At 45.8% G+C, this 20,447-nt stretch overlaps 9 non-coding genes across 9 annotated transcripts; all 9 read left to right on the top strand.

The window, feature by feature from the left end:
• The first annotated feature begins 391 nt into the window (after positions 1 to 391).
• LOC130350563 (U2 spliceosomal RNA) lies at positions 392 to 582 on the top strand. Its single transcript, XR_008887650.1, has one exon. It is a non-coding gene; the product is annotated as a U2 spliceosomal RNA (small nuclear RNA).
• Positions 583 to 2,678: 2,096 nt separating this feature from the next.
• Positions 2,679 to 2,869, top strand: LOC130350562 (U2 spliceosomal RNA). Its single transcript, XR_008887649.1, has one exon. It is a non-coding gene; the product is annotated as a U2 spliceosomal RNA (small nuclear RNA).
• Positions 2,870 to 4,956: 2,087 nt separating this feature from the next.
• Positions 4,957 to 5,147, top strand: LOC130350561 (U2 spliceosomal RNA). Its single transcript, XR_008887648.1, has one exon. It is a non-coding gene; the product is annotated as a U2 spliceosomal RNA (small nuclear RNA).
• A 2,087-nt stretch (positions 5,148 to 7,234) lies between these two features.
• LOC130350560 (U2 spliceosomal RNA) lies at positions 7,235 to 7,425 on the top strand. The gene has a single exon (XR_008887647.1). It is a non-coding gene; the product is annotated as a U2 spliceosomal RNA (small nuclear RNA).
• A 3,636-nt stretch (positions 7,426 to 11,061) lies between these two features.
• On the top strand, positions 11,062 to 11,249 carry LOC130350517 (U2 spliceosomal RNA). The gene has a single exon (XR_008887610.1). It is a non-coding gene; the product is annotated as a U2 spliceosomal RNA (small nuclear RNA).
• A 2,105-nt stretch (positions 11,250 to 13,354) lies between these two features.
• LOC130350558 (U2 spliceosomal RNA) lies at positions 13,355 to 13,545 on the top strand. Its single transcript, XR_008887646.1, has one exon. It is a non-coding gene; the product is annotated as a U2 spliceosomal RNA (small nuclear RNA).
• Positions 13,546 to 15,632: 2,087 nt separating this feature from the next.
• LOC130350574 (U2 spliceosomal RNA) lies at positions 15,633 to 15,823 on the top strand. Its single transcript, XR_008887660.1, has one exon. It is a non-coding gene; the product is annotated as a U2 spliceosomal RNA (small nuclear RNA).
• A 2,102-nt stretch (positions 15,824 to 17,925) lies between these two features.
• Positions 17,926 to 18,116, top strand: LOC130350569 (U2 spliceosomal RNA). Its single transcript, XR_008887656.1, has one exon. It is a non-coding gene; the product is annotated as a U2 spliceosomal RNA (small nuclear RNA).
• Positions 18,117 to 20,210: 2,094 nt separating this feature from the next.
• Positions 20,211 to 20,401, top strand: LOC130350557 (U2 spliceosomal RNA). Its single transcript, XR_008887645.1, has one exon. It is a non-coding gene; the product is annotated as a U2 spliceosomal RNA (small nuclear RNA).
• The last annotated feature ends 46 nt before the right edge of the window (positions 20,402 to 20,447 follow it).

Raw genomic sequence — 20,447 nt, 5'->3', positions numbered from 1 at the left:
TCTATGCTTACAGCTTCCCGTGGGTGTTGGTTTGATACCGTTTGGGGACAGCCAAGGAGGCATCTGCAGGCAACAAAGGTAGGTGTGTGCTTGTGTGTGTGTTTCCTATGCAGATCCTAAGCCCAGTGTCACATGCAAGTAGGAGGAGTAAGAAGGGTTCCTGGCAAATCCGGGTTATGGATTGCATTTAAAAAGGCCCCGTGGGAGTGCAATGGGCCCCTGTCTTGCTGCTTAGCAATAATGGTATGGGTTTAGGTTCTGCTGTGTGTACTGGTGGTTGACTGCCCCCCAGCCCAGAGTGTGCATGGAAAATTGTCTGGCAGCCTCCCTGACAGCAAGCAGTGATAGTGCCCATGAAGGGCACCTTGTTGGGCCCGCCCCTTTCACGGTTATCGCTTCTCGGCCTTTTGGCTAAGATCAAGTGTAGTATCTGTTCTTATCAGTTTAATATCTGATACGTCCCCTATCTGGGGACCATATATTAAATGGATTTTTGAGAACGGGGGCCGATTTCGAAGCTTGCTTCCGTCGCCCTATGCATTGACCCGATATGGCAGTATCTTCGGGTACAGTGCACCACCCCCTTACAGGGTTAAAAAGAAAGATTCCTACTTTCATTGCTACCTGCTTGCTGGCTAGCCAGCTAGCCAGCCCTGTGGGCCTTGCTGCTGCTGCAGCCAAAAAACAAAAGGTGGTGCTGCTGCTGCTTCTGCTGCTTCTGCTTCTGCTTGTGTCTGGCCGCTGTTGGAGCGTCCAGGCACAGGACTTCTGCTGCTGCTGACTAAATGGCCTCCTTAATTGGATCATTTGAGTAGCCAGCACACCTGTGCAGGTAGGGCATGACATGATAGGCAGCTGCCTTGATAGCGGGTGGGTGCTGAATGTTCCTAATTGACAAAATAAGATTAATGCTTATGAAGAAATATAAAATCTCATCCCTTCCCCAATATCGCGCCACACCCCTACCCCTTAATTCCCTGGTTGAACTTGATGGACATATGTCTTTTTTCGACCGTACTAACTATGTAACTATGTAACATAACATGGGGGGGGGGGGGGGGGTCTCCTGGCTGTTCACACAGGTGTGTCATTGCTGTACATTGACCATGCATTGCTTCTGTGGTATTGCAAAGGCAAAGACAAATGCTTCCAGCCATCCATTGCACTAATGGATTGGTCATCAGCTGGCTGTCTATGTCCCGCATCAATATAGACCAAAGTACAGAGGGTTAGGCTATGCTATTGTGCACCTACCTGATGCATCAGAAGGTGCGAGGCCCTTGCTAAATTCTGTGCACAGACTTTGAGATCTATACTTTAGACTGTATCTAAACCTGCTCCAACATGGACTGACATTCTGGCCTACTTTCAGCCGATGCGACTTGTCTGTCGCTGAACAGTCGCTTTTTATGTATTCAGCACCTATGTATAATGTTGTAAAAATGCTCTAGAAGCTAAAGTCGCAGAAATGTCACACATATTTGGCCTGCAACTTTCTGTGCGACAAATTCAGACAGGAAAAATCAGTATAAATCCTTAGAAAATTATCCCCCAGTGTCTCCATCTGCTGGCGGTATTGAATAAGCATTGCTGCACTGATGGGGTATGCATTAGACGAAAAAAAAGAAGAAAAAGAAGAATAATACGCCCAGAAAAGAGGCGAAAAGGAGAAAAACGTAAAAAAAAACGTGAAAAAAAAGTAAGAGGAAGAGAAGGGAAAAAAAGGTGGAAATGGGTTTAAAAGTGATTTCGGCGGAGAAATATATATATATATATATATATATATATATATATATATATATATACGCGCACACACACACATATATATAAACGTATTCTCCGTTGAGATATTGCAGCCGCTGCTGTGTCCAGGCCCAGGAGCCTTAGCACTGTGCTGTGATGTCACTCAATACCACTGACATCACTAGGTGTAAACAACATCTCTCCTTTGCTGTGTATGTGACTATGGAGCTGTTTGGTGATGTCGTCTATTATGGCCTTCATAGAAGCAACAGGAGATTGTTGCATCCATCTAGAACCCTCAGAACTACAGTGCTATGATGTCACTCACTTCCACAGGCCTTGCAGAGTGTAAACAACAACAACCCAGCTTTGTTGTGTATGTAACCATAGGGATTTGTGATGTCACCTAGAACCTTCACAGCAGCGACAGCTTTATGAGGAGCATCAGCACTGCTCTGCCTGAGCAGAACCATCACCGCCATAGGTTGTCAAATAACCCGGGTTTAACCCACACAGGTAAGTCCAATGGGGTGCAGGCATGTCCTCTATGCTTACAGCTTCCCGTGGGTGTTGGTTTGATACCGTTTGGGGACAGCCAAGGAGGCATCTGCAGGCAACAAAGGTAGGTGTGTGCTTGTGTGTGTGTTTCCTATGCAGATCCTAAGCCCAGTGTCACATGCAAGTAGGAGGAGTAAGAAGGGTTCCTGGCAAATCCGGGTTATGGATTGCATTTAAAAAGGCCCCGTGGGAGTGCAATGGGCCCCTGTCTTGCTGCTTAGCAATAATGGTATGGGTTTAGGTTCTGCTGTGTGTACTGGTGGTTGACTGCCCCCCAGCCCAGAGTGTGCATGGAAAATTGTCTGGCAGCCTCCCTGACAGCAAGCAGTGATAGTGCCCATGAAGGGCACCTTGTTGGGCCCGCCCCTTTCACGGTTATCGCTTCTCGGCCTTTTGGCTAAGATCAAGTGTAGTATCTGTTCTTATCAGTTTAATATCTGATACGTCCCCTATCTGGGGACCATATATTAAATGGATTTTTGAGAACGGGGGCCGATTTCGAAGCTTGCTTCCGTCGCCCTATGCATTGACCCGATATGGCAGTATCTTCGGGTACAGTGCACCACCCCCTTACAGGGTTAAAAAGAAAGATTCCTACTTTCATTGCTACCTGCTTGCTGGCTAGCCAGCTAGCCAGCCCTGTGGGCCTTGCTGCTGCTGCAGCCAAAAAACAAAAGGTGGTGCTGCTGCTGCTTCTGCTGCTTCTGCTTCTGCTTGTGTCTGGCCGCTGTTGGAGCGTCCAGGCACAGGACTTCTGCTGCTGCTGACTAAATGGCCTCCTTAATTGGATCATTTGAGTAGCCAGCACACCTGTGCAGGTAGGGCATGACATGATAGGCAGCTGCCTTGATAGCGGGTGGGTGCTGAATGTTCCTAATTGACAAAATAAGATTAATGCTTATGAAGAAATATAAAATCTCATCCCTTCCCCAATATCGCGCCACACCCCTACCCCTTAATTCCCTGGTTGAACTTGATGGACATATGTCTTTTTTCGACCGTACTAACTATGTAACTATGTAACATAACATGGGGGGGGGGGGGGGTCTCCTGGCTGTTCACACAGGTGTGTCATTGCTGTACATTGACCATGCATTGCTTCTGTGGTATTGCAAAGGCAAAGACAAATGCTTCCAGCCATCCATTGCACTAATGGATTGGTCATCAGCTGGCTGTCTATGTCCCGCATCAATATAGACCAAAGTACAGAGGGTTAGGCTATGCTATTGTGCACCTACCTGATGCATCAGAAGGTGCGAGGCCCTTGCTAAATTCTGTGCACAGACTTTGAGATCTATACTTTAGACTGTATCTAAACCTGCTCCAACATGGACTGACATTCTGGCCTACTTTCAGCCGATGCGACTTGTCTGTCGCTGAACAGTCGCTTTTTATGTATTCAGCACCTATGTATAATGTTGTAAAAATGCTCTAGAAGCTAAAGTCGCAGAAATGTCACACATATTTGGCCTGCAACTTTCTGTGCGACAAATTCAGACAGGAAAAATCAGTATAAATCCTTAGAAAATTATCCCCCAGTGTCTCCATCTGCTGGCGGTATTGAATAAGCATTGCTGCACTGATGGGGTATGCATTAGACGAAAAAAAAGAAGAAAAAGAAGAATAATACGCCCAGAAAAGAGGCGAAAAGGAGAAAAACGTAAAAAAACGTGAAAAAAAAGTAAGAGGAAGAGAAGGGAAAAAAAGGTGGAAATGGGTTTAAAAGTGATTTCGGCGGAGAATATATATATATATATATATATATATATATATATATATATACGCGCACACACACACATATATATAAACGTATTCTCCGTTGAGATATTGCAGCCGCTGCTGTGTCCAGGCCCAGGAGCCTTAGCACTGTGCTGTGATGTCACTCAATACCACTGACATCACTAGGTGTAAACAACATCTCTCCTTTGCTGTGTATGTGACTATGGAGCTGTTTGGTGATGTCGTCTATTATGGCCTTCATAGAAGCAACAGGAGATTGTTGCATCCATCTAGAACCCTCAGAACTACAGTGCTATGATGTCACTCACTTCCACAGGCCTTGCAGAGTGTAAACAACAACAACCCAGCTTTGTTGTGTATGTAACCATAGGGATTTGTGATGTCACCTAGAACCTTCACAGCAGCGACAGCTTTATGAGGAGCATCAGCACTGCTCTGCCTGAGCAGAACCATCACCGCCATAGGTTGTCAAATAACCCGGGTTTAACCCACACAGGTAAGTCCAATGGGGTGCAGGCATGTCCTCTATGCTTACAGCTTCCCGTGGGTGTTGGTTTGATACCGTTTGGGGACAGCCAAGGAGGCATCTGCAGGCAACAAAGGTAGGTGTGTGCTTGTGTGTGTGTTTCCTATGCAGATCCTAAGCCCAGTGTCACATGCAAGTAGGAGGAGTAAGAAGGGTTCCTGGCAAATCCGGGTTATGGATTGCATTTAAAAAGGCCCCGTGGGAGTGCAATGGGCCCCTGTCTTGCTGCTTAGCAATAATGGTATGGGTTTAGGTTCTGCTGTGTGTACTGGTGGTTGACTGCCCCCCAGCCCAGAGTGTGCATGGAAAATTGTCTGGCAGCCTCCCTGACAGCAAGCAGTGATAGTGCCCATGAAGGGCACCTTGTTGGGCCCGCCCCTTTCACGGTTATCGCTTCTCGGCCTTTTGGCTAAGATCAAGTGTAGTATCTGTTCTTATCAGTTTAATATCTGATACGTCCCCTATCTGGGGACCATATATTAAATGGATTTTTGAGAACGGGGGCCGATTTCGAAGCTTGCTTCCGTCGCCCTATGCATTGACCCGATATGGCAGTATCTTCGGGTACAGTGCACCACCCCCTTACAGGGTTAAAAAGAAAGATTCCTACTTTCATTGCTACCTGCTTGCTGGCTAGCCAGCTAGCCAGCCCTGTGGGCCTTGCTGCTGCTGCAGCCAAAAAACAAAAGGTGGTGCTGCTGCTGCTTCTGCTGCTTCTGCTTCTGCTTGTGTCTGGCCGCTGTTGGAGCGTCCAGGCACAGGACTTCTGCTGCTGCTGACTAAATGGCCTCCTTAATTGGATCATTTGAGTAGCCAGCACACCTGTGCAGGTAGGGCATGACATGATAGGCAGCTGCCTTGATAGCGGGTGGGTGCTGAATGTTCCTAATTGACAAAATAAGATTAATGCTTATGAAGAAATATAAAATCTCATCCCTTCCCCAATATCGCGCCACACCCCTACCCCTTAATTCCCTGGTTGAACTTGATGGACATATGTCTTTTTTCGACCGTACTAACTATGTAACTATGTAACATAACATGGGGGGGGGGGGGGGGTCTCCTGGCTGTTCACACAGGTGTGTCATTGCTGTACATTGACCATGCATTGCTTCTGTGGTATTGCAAAGGCAAAGACAAATGCTTCCAGCCATCCATTGCACTAATGGATTGGTCATCAGCTGGCTGTCTATGTCCCGCATCAATATAGACCAAAGTACAGAGGGTTAGGCTATGCTATTGTGCACCTACCTGATGCATCAGAAGGTGCGAGGCCCTTGCTAAATTCTGTGCACAGACTTTGAGATCTATACTTTAGACTGTATCTAAACCTGCTCCAACATGGACTGACATTCTGGCCTACTTTCAGCCGATGCGACTTGTCTGTCGCTGAACAGTCGCTTTTTATGTATTCAGCACCTATGTATAATGTTGTAAAAATGCTCTAGAAGCTAAAGTCGCAGAAATGTCACACATATTTGGCCTGCAACTTTCTGTGCGACAAATTCAGACAGGAAAAATCAGTATAAATCCTTAGAAAATTATCCCCCAGTGTCTCCATCTGCTGGCGGTATTGAATAAGCATTGCTGCACTGATGGGGTATGCATTAGACGAAAAAAAAGAAGAAAAAGAAGAATAATACGCCCAGAAAAGAGGCGAAAAGGAGAAAAACGTAAAAAAACGTGAAAAAAAAGTAAGAGGAAGAGAAGGGAAAAAAAGGTGGAAATGGGTTTAAAAGTGATTTCGGCGGAGAAATATATATATATATATATATATATATATATATATATATACGCGCACACACACACATATATATAAACGTATTCTCCGTTGAGATATTGCAGCCGCTGCTGTGTCCAGGCCCAGGAGCCTTAGCACTGTGCTGTGATGTCACTCAATACCACTGACATCACTAGGTGTAAACAACATCTCTCCTTTGCTGTGTATGTGACTATGGAGCTGTTTGGTGATGTCGTCTATTATGGCCTTCATAGAAGCAACAGGAGATTGTTGCATCCATCTAGAACCCTCAGAACTACAGTGCTATGATGTCACTCACTTCCACAGGCCTTGCAGAGTGTAAACAACAACAACCCAGCTTTGTTGTGTATGTAACCATAGGGATTTGTGATGTCACCTAGAACCTTCACAGCAGCGACAGCTTTATGAGGAGCATCAGCACTGCTCTGCCTGAGCAGAACCATCACCGCCATAGGTTGTCAAATAACCCGGGTTTAACCCACACAGGTAAGTCCAATGGGGTGCAGGCATGTCCTCTATGCTTACAGCTTCCCGTGGGTGTTGGTTTGATACCGTTTGGGGACAGCCAAGGAGGCATCTGCAGGCAACAAAGGTAGGTGTGTGCTTGTGTGTGTGTTTCCTATGCAGATCCTAAGCCCAGTGTCACATGCAAGTAGGAGGAGTAAGAAGGGTTCCTGGCAAATCCGGGTTATGGATTGCATTTAAAAAGGCCCCGTGGGAGTGCAATGGGCCCCTGTCTTGCTGCTTAGCAATAATGGTATGGGTTTAGGTTCTGCTGTGTGTACTGGTGGTTGACTGCCCCCCAGCCCAGAGTGTGCATGGAAAATTGTCTGGCAGCCTCCCTGACAGCAAGCAGTGATAGTGCCCATGAAGGGCACCTTGTTGGGCCCGCCCCTTTCACGGTTATCGCTTCTCGGCCTTTTGGCTAAGATCAAGTGTAGTATCTGTTCTTATCAGTTTAATATCTGATACGTCCCCTATCTGGGGACCATATATTAAATGGATTTTTGAGAACGGGGGCCGATTTCGAAGCTTGCTTCCGTCGCCCTATGCATTGACCCGATATGGCAGTATCTTCGGGTACAGTGCACCACCCCCTTACAGGGTTAAAAAGAAAGATTCCTACTTTCATTGCTACCTGCTTGCTGGCTAGCCAGCTAGCCAGCCCTGTGGGCCTTGCTGCTGCTGCAGCCAAAAAACAAAAGGTGGTGCTTCTGCTGCTTCTGCTTCTGCTTGTGTCTGGCCGCTGTTGGAGCGTCCAGGCACAGGACTTCTGCTGCTGCTGACTAAATGGCCTCCTTAATTGGATCATTTGAGTAGCCAGCACACCTGTGCAGGTAGGGCATGACATGATAGGCAGCTGCCTTGATAGCGGGTGGGTGCTGAATGTTCCTAATTGACAAAATAAGATTAATGCTTATGAAGAAATATAAAATCTCATCCCTTCCCCAATATCGCGCCACACCCCTACCCCTTAATTCCCTGGTTGAACTTGATGGACATATGTCTTTTTTCGACCGTACTAACTATGTAACTATGTAACATAACATGGGGGGGGGTCTCCTGGCTGTTCACACAGGTGTGTCATTGCTGTACATTGACCATGCATTGCTTCTGTGGTATTGCAAAGGCAAAGACAAATGCTTCCAGCCATCCATTGCACTAATGGATTGGTCATCAGCTGGCTGTCTATGTCCCGCATCAATATAGACCAAAGTACAGAGGGTTAGGCTATGCTATTGTGCACCTACCTGATGCATCAGAAGGTGCGAGGCCCTTGCTAAATTCTGTGCACAGACTTTGAGATCTATACTTTAGACTGTATCTAAACCTGCTCCAACATGGACTGACATTCTGGCCTACTTTCAGCCGATGCGACTTGTCTGTCGCTGAACAGTCGCTTTTTATGTATTCAGCACCTATGTATAATGTTGTAAAAATGCTCTAGAAGCTAAAGTCGCAGAAATGTCACACATATTTGGCCTGCAACTTTCTGTGCGACAAATTCAGACAGGAAAAATCAGTATAAATCCTTAGAAAATTATCCCCCAGTGTCTCCATCTGCTGGCGGTATTGAATAAGCATTGCTGCACTGATGGGGTATGCATTAGACGAAAAAAAAGAAGAAAAAGAAGAATAATACGCCCAGAAAAGAGGCGAAAAGGAGAAAAACGTAAAAAAACGTGAAAAAAAAGTAAGAGGAAGAGAAGGGAAAAAAAGGTGGAAATGGGTTTAAAAGTGATTTTGGCGGAGAAATATATATATATATATATATATATATATATATATATATATATATACGCGCACACACACACATATATATAAACGTATTCTCCGTTGAGATATTGCAGCCGCTGCTGTGTCCAGGCCCAGGAGCCTTAGCACTGTGCTGTGATGTCACTCAATACCACTGACATCACTAGGTGTAAACAACATCTCTCCTTTGCTGTGTATGTGACTATGGAGCTGTTTGGTGATGTCGTCTATTATGGCCTTCATAGAAGCAACAGGAGATTGTTGCATCCATCTAGAACCCTCAGAACTACAGTGCTATGATGTCACTCACTTCCACAGGCCTTGCAGAGTGTAAACAACAACAACCCAGCTTTGTTGTGTATGTAACCATAGGGATTTGTGATGTCACCTAGAACCTTCACAGCAGCGACAGCTTTATGAGGAGCATCAGCACTGCTCTGCCTGAGCAGAACCATCACCACCATAGGTTGTCAAATAACCCGGGTTTAACCCACACAGGTAAGTCCAATGGGGTGCAGGCATGTCCTCTATGCTTACAGCTTCCCGTGGGTGTTGGTTTGATACCGTTTGGGGACAGCCAAGGAGGCATCTGCAGGCAACAAAGGTAGGTGTGTGCTTGTGTGTGTGTTTCCTATGCAGATCCTAAGCCCAGTGTCACATGCAAGTAGGAGGAGTAAGAAGGGTTCCTGGCAAATCCGGGTTATGGATTGCATTTAAAAAGGCCCCGTGGGAGTGCAATGGGCCCCTGTCTTGCTGCTTAGCAATAATGGTATGGGTTTAGGTTCTGCTGTGTGTACTGGTGGTTGACTGCCCCCCAGCCCAGAGTGTGCATGGAAAATTGTCTGGCAGCCTCCCTGACAGCAAGCAGTGATAGTGCCCATGAAGGGCACCTTGTTGGGCCCGCCCCTTTCACGGTTATCGCTTCTCGGCCTTTTGGCTAAGATCAAGTGTAGTTCTGCTCACTTGGTCTGGCCAGAGGGTGTCTGGGGTACCCGGCTCCTTTGCCTGGGGGGATCGTCCTTCTTAACGGAGGGACTTCACCCCCCTGCTGCTATTAGGGAGCCGGCTTAGTCCCCAGACAACGGGGAGCGATCACCACAACCTACCTGCTTACAGTGGGGGAGGTGTTTATCCTGATGGACATGGCTGGATCAAGTGGAGCATCATCAGAAGGCATCCCTGAGTATGCTAAGCTCAGAAATGGAGTTCGGATTTCCTTATTGGATACCTGCAAGAGAGGAAAAGGATTAGGTTTCGTGGTCGAGGAGATCTTATTCAAGTTGCTGGAAATTAAGAAGGAACAAATCCTGTCTATGCTTGAATTCCCAAGAAATGGACACTACGATGTTATATTGGCTTCTGAAGAGGACTTTAATTTTTTTTGCAGCAAGTACCAGCAAAAGAAGGCCAATCCAGTTTTGGAGGGTGTGGAGGTGACCCCGCATTTTCCGAACCAGGAGAAAATATTGACGGTACGGATGTATAGCCCATATATACTGGAAAAAGACATTGAGACTTTTCTTTCTAGATTCTGTGACAATATTCTGTCAAAGGGAAAAGTCCTGAACCAATATGGCCTATGGACTACAAAATGGAAATTTAAAGTTAAATTTAAAAAGGAACCTGACGGTAAAGTGATTTATCCACCTGGGCGATTCAAAATTGGATCGGTCAATGGTGACTTGTTCTATTCAGGGATGGAGGAATTTTGCCGTAAATGTAAACAATACGGGCACGGGAAAGACCTATGTACTCACTCATGGTGCTATAAGTGCCAGGAGGGAGGTCATGAAGCAGACACCTGCAACAACAACAAAAAAAAGAAGTGTCATCTGTGCGGTGATGAAGATCACCTGGTAAATGTATGTCCCAAGAAACAAACAACGAAAAAGGAAACAGCAGCTAAAAGGAGTAGGGAAGAAGAAGAAATTGGAGAACCTGAGTTGGAGGAAGTTCCAGCCAGAAAAGTGGCTGAAGAAAAGAAAAAGAAAGAAGAGGTTTATGTACCAATGGAATTTGGAGGTGTTTTGGATGGCATGTTGGAAAATATGCCAAAAAAGGAAAGAAGACCATTTGATATGGATTTAATGGAACTAAGGTCGAAATATGAAAATCGGTACGAGGAAGCTAGAGACAAAGTGTATTTTTCATTTCAAGCTGATATGGACAGATTTTTGGACACTTATAAAGTTCCATCTTGGTTGGGACTTCCGGTAAAAAGACAGATGATAAGAGGAACGATAAACCGTGGAATGATAGATTTCCTAATGGTATATGCCTGGAGAAATGGAATGTCTCTCTGATTAATTACTGGTGAAAGCAATGTTTGTTTGTTATTGTAAATGTGTGTTTTTTTTTTCTGGTTAAATCTTTTTTATTGATTTTATTTTGTGGTCATTAGTGTTAAGAAGAAATAAAAAAATGGGTTACCTGATGATGAGCAACAATCGAGTTCAAATAAGATCTTGGAACTCTGATTGAGTTTCTGAGGGCTAACTTAAAAAAAAAAAATCTGTTCTTATCAGTTTAATATCTGATACGTCCCCTATCTGGGGACCATATATTAAATGGATTTTTGAGAACGGGGGCCGATTTCGAAGCTTGCTTCCGTCGCCCTATGCATTGACCCGATATGGCAGTATCTTCGGGTACAGTGCACCACCCCCTTACAGGGTTAAAAAGAAAGATTCCTACTTTCATTGCTACCTGCTTGCTGGCTAGCCAGCTAGCCAGCCCTGTGGGCCTTGCTGCTGCTGCAGCCAAAAAACAAAAGGTGGTGCTGCTGCTGCTTCTGCTGCTTCTGCTTCTGCTTGTGTCTGGCCGCTGTTGGAGCGTCCAGGCACAGGACTTCTGCTGCTGCTGACTAAATGGCCTCCTTAATTGGATCATTTGAGTAGCCAGCACACCTGTGCAGGTAGGGCATGACATGATAGGCAGCTGCCTTGATAGCGGGTGGGTGCTGAATGTTCCTAATTGACAAAATAAGATTAATGCTTATGAAGAAATATAAAATCTCATCCCTTCCCCAATATCGCGCCACACCCCTACCCCTTAATTCCCTGGTTGAACTTGATGGACATATGTCTTTTTTCGACCGTACTAACTATGTAACTATGTAACATAACATGGGGGGGGGGGGGGGGTCTCCTGGCTGTTCACACAGGTGTGTCATTGCTGTACATTGACCATGCATTGCTTCTGTGGTATTGCAAAGGCAAAGACAAATGCTTCCAGCCATCCATTGCACTAATGGATTGGTCATCAGCTGGCTGTCTATGTCCCGCATCAATATAGACCAAAGTACAGAGGGTTAGGCTATGCTATTGTGCACCTACCTGATGCATCAGAAGGTGCGAGGCCCTTGCTAAATTCTGTGCACAGACTTTGAGATCTATACTTTAGACTGTATCTAAACCTGCTCCAACATGGACTGACATTCTGGCCTACTTTCAGCCGATGCGACTTGTCTGTCGCTGAACAGTCGCTTTTTATGTATTCAGCACCTATGTATAATGTTGTAAAAATGCTCTAGAAGCTAAAGTCGCAGAAATGTCACACATATTTGGCCTGCAACTTTCTGTGCGACAAATTCAGACAGGAAAAATCAGTATAAATCCTTAGAAAATTATCCCCCAGTGTCTCCATCTGCTGGCGGTATTGAATAAGCTTTGCTGCACTGATGGGGTATGCATTAGACGAAAAAAAAGAAGAAAAAGAAGAATAATACGCCCAGAAAAGAGGCGAAAAGGAGAAAAACGTAAAAAAACGTGAAAAAAAAGTAAGAGGAAGAGAAGGGAAAAAAAGGTGGAAATGGGTTTAAAAGTGATTTCGGCGGAGAAATATATATATATATATATATATATATATATATATATAGATATATATATATATATATACGCGCACACACACACATATATATAAACGTATTCTCCGTTGAGATATTGCAGCCGCTGCTGTGTCCAGGCCCAGGAGCCTTAGCACTGTGCTGTGATGTCACTCAATACCACTGACATCACTAGGTGTAAACAACATCTCTCCTTTGCTGTGTATGTGACTATGGAGCTGTTTGGTGATGTCGTCTATTATGGCCTTCATAGAAGCAACAGGAGATTGTTGCATCCATCTAGAACCCTCAGAACTACAGTGCTATGATGTCACTCACTTCCACAGGCCTTGCAGAGTGTAAACAACAACAACCCAGCTTTGTTGTGTATGTAACCATAGGGATTTGTGATGTCACCTAGAACCTTCACAGCAGCGACAGCTTTATGAGGAGCATCAGCACTGCTCTGCCTGAGCAGAACCATCACCGCCATAGGTTGTCAAATAACCCGGGTTTAACCCACACAGGTAAGTCCAATGGGGTGCAGGCATGTCCTCTATGCTTACAGCTTCCCGTGGGTGTTGGTTTGATACCGTTTGGGGACAGCCAAGGAGGCATCTGCAGGCAACAAAGGTAGGTGTGTGCTTGTGTGTGTGTTTCCTATGCAGATCCTAAGCCCAGTGTCACATGCAAGTAGGAGGAGTAAGAAGGGTTCCTGGCAAATCCGGGTTATGGATTGCATTTAAAAAGGCCCCGTGGGAGTGCAATGGGCCCCTGTCTTGCTGCTTAGCAATAATGGTATGGGTTTAGGTTCTGCTGTGTGTACTGGTGGTTGACTGCCCCCCAGCCCAGAGTGTGCATGGAAAATTGTCTGGCAGCCTCCCTGACAGCAAGCAGTGATAGTGCCCATGAAGGGCACCTTGTTGGGCCCGCCCCTTTCACGGTTATCGCTTCTCGGCCTTTTGGCTAAGATCAAGTGTAGTATCTGTTCTTATCAGTTTAATATCTGATACGTCCCCTATCTGGGGACCATATATTAAATGGATTTTTGAGAACGGGGGCCGATTTCGAAGCTTGCTTCCGTCGCCCTATGCATTGACCCGATATGGCAGTATCTTCGGGTACAGTGCACCACCCCCTTACAGGGTTAAAAAGAAAGATTCCTACTTTCATTGCTACCTGCTTGCTGGCTAGCCAGCTAGCCAGCCCTGTGGGCCTTGCTGCTGCTGCAGCCAAAAAACAAAAGGTGGTGCTGCTGCTGCTTCTGCTGCTTCTGCTTCTGCTTGTGTCTGGCCGCTGTTGGAGCGTCCAGGCACAGGACTTCTGCTGCTGCTGACTAAATGGCCTCCTTAATTGGATCATTTGAGTAGCCAGCACACCTGTGCAGGTAGGGCATGACATGATAGGCAGCTGCCTTGATAGCGGGTGGGTGCTGAATGTTCCTAATTGACAAAATAAGATTAATGCTTATGAAGAAATATAAAATCTCATCCCTTCCCCAATATCGCGCCACACCCCTACCCCTTAATTCCCTGGTTGAACTTGATGGACATATGTCTTTTTTCGACCGTACTAACTATGTAACTATGTAACATAACATGGGGGGGGGGGGGTCTCCTGGCTGTTCACACAGGTGTGTCATTGCTGTACATTGACCATGCATTGCTTCTGTGGTATTGCAAAGGCAAAGACAAATGCTTCCAGCCATCCATTGCACTAATGGATTGGTCATCAGCTGGCTGTCTATGTCCCGCATCAATATAGACCAAAGTACAGAGGGTTAGGCTATGCTATTGTGCACCTACCTGATGCATCAGAAGGTGCGAGGCCCTTGCTAAATTCTGTGCACAGACTTTGAGATCTATACTTTAGACTGTATCTAAACCTGCTCCAACATGGACTGACATTCTGGCCTACTTTCAGCCGATGCGACTTGTCTGTCGCTGAACAGTCGCTTTTTATGTATTCAGCACCTATGTATAATGTTGTAAAAATGCTCTAGAAGCTAAAGTCGCAGAAATGTCACACATATTTGGCCTGCAACTTTCTGTGCGACAAATTCAGACAGGAAAAATCAGTATAAATCCTTAGAAAATTATCCCCCAGTGTCTCCATCTGCTGGCGGTATTGAATAAGCATTGCTGCACTGATGGGGTATGCATTAGACGAAAAAAAGAAGAAAAAGAAGAATAATACGCCCAGAAAAGAGGCGAAAAGGAGAAAAACGTAAAAAAACGTGAAAAAAAAGTAAGAGGAAGAGAAGGGAAAAAAAGGTGGAAATGGGTTTAAAAGTGATTTCGGCGGAGAAATATATATATATATATATATATATATATATATATATATATACGCGCACACACACACATATATATATAAACGTATTCTCCGTTGAGATATTGCAGCCGCTGCTGTGTCCAGGCCCAGGAGCCTTAGCACTGTGCTGTGATGTCACTCAATACCACTGACATCACTAGGTGTAAACAACATCTCTCCTTTGCTGTGTATGTGACTATGGAGCTGTTTGGTGATGTCGTCTATTATGGCCTTCATAGAAGCAACAGGAGATTGTTGCATCCATCTAGAACCCTCAGAACTACAGTGCTATGATGTCACTCACTTCCACAGGCCTTGCAGAGTGTAAACAACAACAACCCAGCTTTGTTGTGTATGTAACCATAGGGATTTGTGATGTCACCTAGAACCTTCACAGCAGCGACAGCTTTATGAGGAGCATCAGCACTGCTCTGCCTGAGCAGAACCATCACCGCCATAGGTTGTCAAATAACCCGGGTTTAACCCACACAGGTAAGTCCAATGGGGTGCAGGCATGTCCTCTATGCTTACAGCTTCCCGTGGGTGTTGGTTTGATACCGTTTGGGGACAGCCAAGGAGGCATCTGCAGGCAACAAAGGTAGGTGTGTGCTTGTGTGTGTGTTTCCTATGCAGATCCTAAGCCCAGTGTCACATGCAAGTAGGAGGAGTAAGAAGGGTTCCTGGCAAATCCGGGTTATGGATTGCATTTAAAAAGGCCCCGTGGGAGTGCAATGGGCCCCTGTCTTGCTGCTTAGCAATAATGGTATGGGTTTAGGTTCTGCTGTGTGTACTGGTGGTTGACTGCCCCCCAGCCCAGAGTGTGCATGGAAAATTGTCTGGCAGCCTCCCTGACAGCAAGCAGTGATAGTGCCCATGAAGGGCACCTTGTTGGGCCCGCCCCTTTCACGGTTATCGCTTCTCGGCCTTTTGGCTAAGATCAAGTGTAGTATCTGTTCTTATCAGTTTAATATCTGATACGTCCGCTATCTGGGGACCATATATTAAATGGATTTTTGAGAACGGGGGCCGATTTCGAAGCTTGCTTCCGTCGCCCTATGCATTGACCCGATATGGCAGTATCTTCGGGTACAGTGCACCACCCCCTTACAGGGTTAAAAAGAAAGATTCCTACTTTCATTGCTACCTGCTTGCTGGCTAGCCAGCTAGCCAGCCCTGTGGGCCTTGCTGCTGCTGCAGCCAAAAAACAAAAGGTGGTGCTGCTGCTGCTTCTGCTGCTTCTGCTTCTTCTGCTTCTGCTTGTGTCTGGCCGCTGTTGGAGCGTCCAGGCACAGGACTTCTGCTGCTGCTGACTAAATGGCCTCCTTAATTGGATCATTTGAGTAGCCAGCACACCTGTGCAGGTAGGGCATGACATGATAGGCAGCTGCCTTGATAGCGGGTGGGTGCTGAATGTTCCTAATTGACAAAATAAGATTAATGCTTATGAAGAAATATAAAATCTCATCCCTTCCCCAATATCGCGCCACACCCCTACCCCTTAATTCCCTGGTTGAACTTGATGGACATATGTCTTTTTTCGACCGTACTAACTATGCAACTATGTAACATAACATGGGGGGGGGGGGGGGGTCTCCTGGCTGTTCACACAGGTGTGTCATTGCTGTACATTGACCATGCATTGCTTCTGTGGTATTGCAAAGGCAAAGACAAATGCTTCCAGCCATCCATTGCACTAATGGATTGGTCATCAGCTGGCTGTCTATGTCCCGCATCAATATAGACCAAAGTACAGAGGGTTAGGCTATGCTATTGTGCACCTACCTGATGCATCAGAAGGTGCGAGGCCCTTGCTAAATTCTGTGCACAGACTTTGAGATCTATACTTTAGACTGTATCTAAACCTGCTCCAACATGGACTGACATTCTGGCCTACTTTCAGCCGATGCGACTTGTCTGTCGCTGAACAGTCGCTTTTTATGTATTCAGCACCTATGTATAATGTTGTAAAAATGCTCTAGAAGCTAAAGTCGCAGAAATGTCACACATATTTGGCCTGCAACTTTCTGTGCGACAAATTCAGACAGGAAAAATCAGTATAAATCCTTAGAAAATTATCCCCCAGTGTCTCCATCTGCTGGCGGTATTGAATAAGCATTGCTGCACTGATGGGGTATGCATTAGACGAAAAAAAAGAAGAAAAAGAAGAATAATACGCCCAGAAAAGAGGCGAAAAGGAGAAAAATGTAAAAAAACGTGAAAAAAAAGTAAGAGGAAGAGAAGGGAAAAAAAGGTGGAAATGGGTTTAAAAGTGATTTCGGCGGAGAAATATATATATATATATATATATATATATATATATATATATATATACGCGCACACACACACATATATATAAACGTATTCTCTGTTGAGATATTGCAGCCGCTGCTGTGTCCAGGCCCAGGAGCCTTAGCACTGTGCTGTGATGTCACTCAAAACCAGTGACATCACTAGGTGTAAACAACATCTCTCCTTTGCTGTGTATGTGACTATGGAGCTGTTTGGTGATGTCGTCTATTATGGCCTTCATAGAAGCAACAGGAGATTGTTGCATCCATCTAGAACCCTCAGAACTACAGTGCTATGATGTCACTCACTTCCACAGGCCTTGCAGAGTGTAAACAACAACAACCCAGCTTTGTTGTGTATGTAACCATAGGGATTTGTGATGTCACCTAGAACCTTCACAGCAGCGACAGCTTTATGAGGAGCATCAGCACTGCTCTGCCTGAGCAGAACCATCACCGCCATAGGTTGTCAAATAACCCGGGTTTAACCCACACAGGTAAGTCCAATGGGGTGCAGGCATGTCCTCTATGCTTACAGCTTCCCGTGGGTGTTGGTTTGATACCGTTTGGGGACAGCCAAGGAGGCATCTGCAGGCAACAAAGGTAGGTGTGTGCTTGTGTGTGTGTTTCCTATGCAGATCCTAAGCCCAGTGTCACATGCAAGTAGGAGGAGTAAGAAGGGTTCCTGGCAAATCCGGGTTATGGATTGCATTTAAAAAGGCCCCGTGGGAGTGCAATGGGCCCCTGTCTTGCTGCTTAGCAATAATGGTATGGGTTTAGGTTCTGCTGTGTGTACTGGTGGTTGACTGCCCCCCAGCCCAGAGTGTGCATGGAAAATTGTCTGGCAGCCTCCCTGACAGCAAGCAGTGATAGTGCCCATGAAGGGCACCTTGTTGGGCCCGCCCCTTTCACGGTTATCGCTTCTCGGCCTTTTGGCTAAGATCAAGTGTAGTATCTGTTCTTATCAGTTTAATATCTGATACGTCCCCTATCTGGGGACCATATATTAAATGGATTTTTGAGAACGGGGGCCGATTTCGAAGCTTGCTTCCGTCGTCCTATGCATTGACCCGATATGGCAGTATCTTCGGGTACAGTGCACCACCCCCTTACAGGGTTAAAAAGAAAGATTCCTACTTTCATTGCTACCTGCTTGCTGGCTAGCCAGCTAGCCAGCCCTGTGGGCCTTGCTGCTGCTGCAGCCAAAAAACAAAAGGTGGTGCTGCTGCTGCTTCTGCTGCTTCTGCTTCTGCTTGTGTCTGGCCGCTGTTGGAGCGTCCAGGCACAGGACTTCTGCTGCTGCTGACTAAATGGCCTCCTTAATTGGATCATTTGAGTAGCCAGCACACCTGTGCAGGTAGGGCATGACATGATAGGCAGCTGCCTTGATAGCGGGTGGGTGCTGAATGTTCCTAATTGACAAAATAAGATTAATGCTTATGAAGAAATATAAAATCTCATCCCTTCCCCAATATCGCGCCACACCCCTACCCCTTAATTCCCTGGTTGAACTTGATGGACATATGTCTTTTTTCGACCGTACTAACTATGCAACTATGTAACATAACATGGGGGGGGGGGGGGGTCTCCTGGCTGTTCACACAGGTGTGTCATTGCTGTACATTGACCATGCATTGCTTCTGTGGTATTGCAAAGGCAAAGACAAATGCTTCCAGCCATCCATTGCACTAATGGATTGGTCATCAGCTGGCTGTCTATGTCCCGCATCAATATAGACCAAAGTACAGAGGGTTAGGCTATGCTATTGTGCACCTACCTGATGCATCAGAAGGTGCGAGGCCCTTGCTAAATTCTGTGCACAGACTTTGAGATCTATACTTTAGACTGTATCTAAACCTGCTCCAACATGGACTGACATTCTGGCCTACTTTCAGCCGATGCGACTTGTCTGTCGCTGAACAGTCGCTTTTTATGTATTCAGCACCTATGTATAATGTTGTAAAAATGCTCTAGAAGCTAAAGTCGCAGAAATGTCACACATATTTGGCCTGCAACTTTCTGTGCGACAAATTCAGACAGGAAAAATCAGTATAAATCCTTAGAAAATTATCCCCCAGTGTCTCCATCTGCTGGCGGTATTGAATAAGCATTGCTGCACTGATGGGGTATGCATTAGACGAAAAAAAAGAAGAAAAAGAAGAATAATACGCCCAGAAAAGAGGCGAAAAGGAGAAAAATGTAAAAAAACGTGAAAAAAAAGTAAGAGGAAGAGAAGGGAAAAAAAGGTGGAAATGGGTTTAAAAGTGATTTCGGCGGAGAAATATATATATATATATATATATATATATATATATATATATATATATACGCGCACACACACACATATATATAAACGTATTCTCTGTTGAGATATTGCAGCCGCTGCTGTGTCCAGGCCCAGGAGCCTTAGCACTGTGCTGTGATGTCACTCAAAACCAGTGACATCACTAGGTGTAAACAACATCTCTCCTTTGCTGTGTATGTGACTATGGAGCTGTTTGGTGATGTCGTCTATTATGGCCTTCATAGAAGCAACAGGAGATTGTTGCATCCATCTAGAACCCTCAGAACTACAGTGCTATGATGTCACTCACTTCCACAGGCCTTGCAGAGTGTAAACAACAACAACCCAGCTTTGTTGTGTATGTAACCATAGGGATTTGTGATGTCACCTAGAACCTTCACAGCAGCGACAGCTTTATGAGGAGCATCAGCACTGCTCTGCCTGAGCAGAACCATCACCGCCATAGGTTGTCAAATAACCCGGGTTTAACCCACACAGGTAAGTCCAATGGGGTGCAGGCATGTCCTCTATGCTTACAGCTTCCCGTGGGTGTTGGTTTGATACCGTTTGGGGACAGCCAAGGAGGCATCTGCAGGCAACAAAGGTAGGTGTGTGCTTGTGTGTGTGTTTCCTATGCAGATCCTAAGCCCAGTGTCACATGCAAGTAGGAGGAGTAAGAAGGGTTCCTGGCAAATCCGGGTTATGGATTGCATTTAAAAAGGCCCCGTGGGAGTGCAATGGGCCCCTGTCTTGCTGCTTAGCAATAATGGTATGGGTTTAGGTTCTGCTGTGTGTACTGGTGGTTGACTGCCCCCCAGCCCAGAGTGTGCATGGAAAATTGTCTGGCAGCCTCCCTGACAGCAAGCAGTGATAGTGCCCATGAAGGGCACCTTGTTGGGCCCGCCCCTTTCACGGTTATCGCTTCTCGGCCTTTTGGCTAAGATCAAGTGTAGTATCTGTTCTTATCAGTTTAATATCTGATACGTCCCCTATCTGGGGACCATATATTAAATGGATTTTTGAGAACGGGGGCCGATTTCGAAGCTTGCTTCCGTCGCCCTATGCATTGACCCGATATGGCAGTATCTTCGGGTACAGTGCACCACCCCCTTACAGGGTTAAAAAGAAAGATTCCTACTTTCATTGCTACCTGC

The sequence above is a fragment of the Hyla sarda genome, unplaced genomic scaffold, assembly GCF_029499605.1.
Source record: "Hyla sarda isolate aHylSar1 unplaced genomic scaffold, aHylSar1.hap1 scaffold_949, whole genome shotgun sequence".
NCBI classification, from domain to species: domain Eukaryota; kingdom Metazoa; phylum Chordata; class Amphibia; order Anura; family Hylidae; genus Hyla; species Hyla sarda.
Note: the sequence above shows the minus strand (reverse complement) of the source record. Positions and strands in the feature narration are given on the sequence as shown.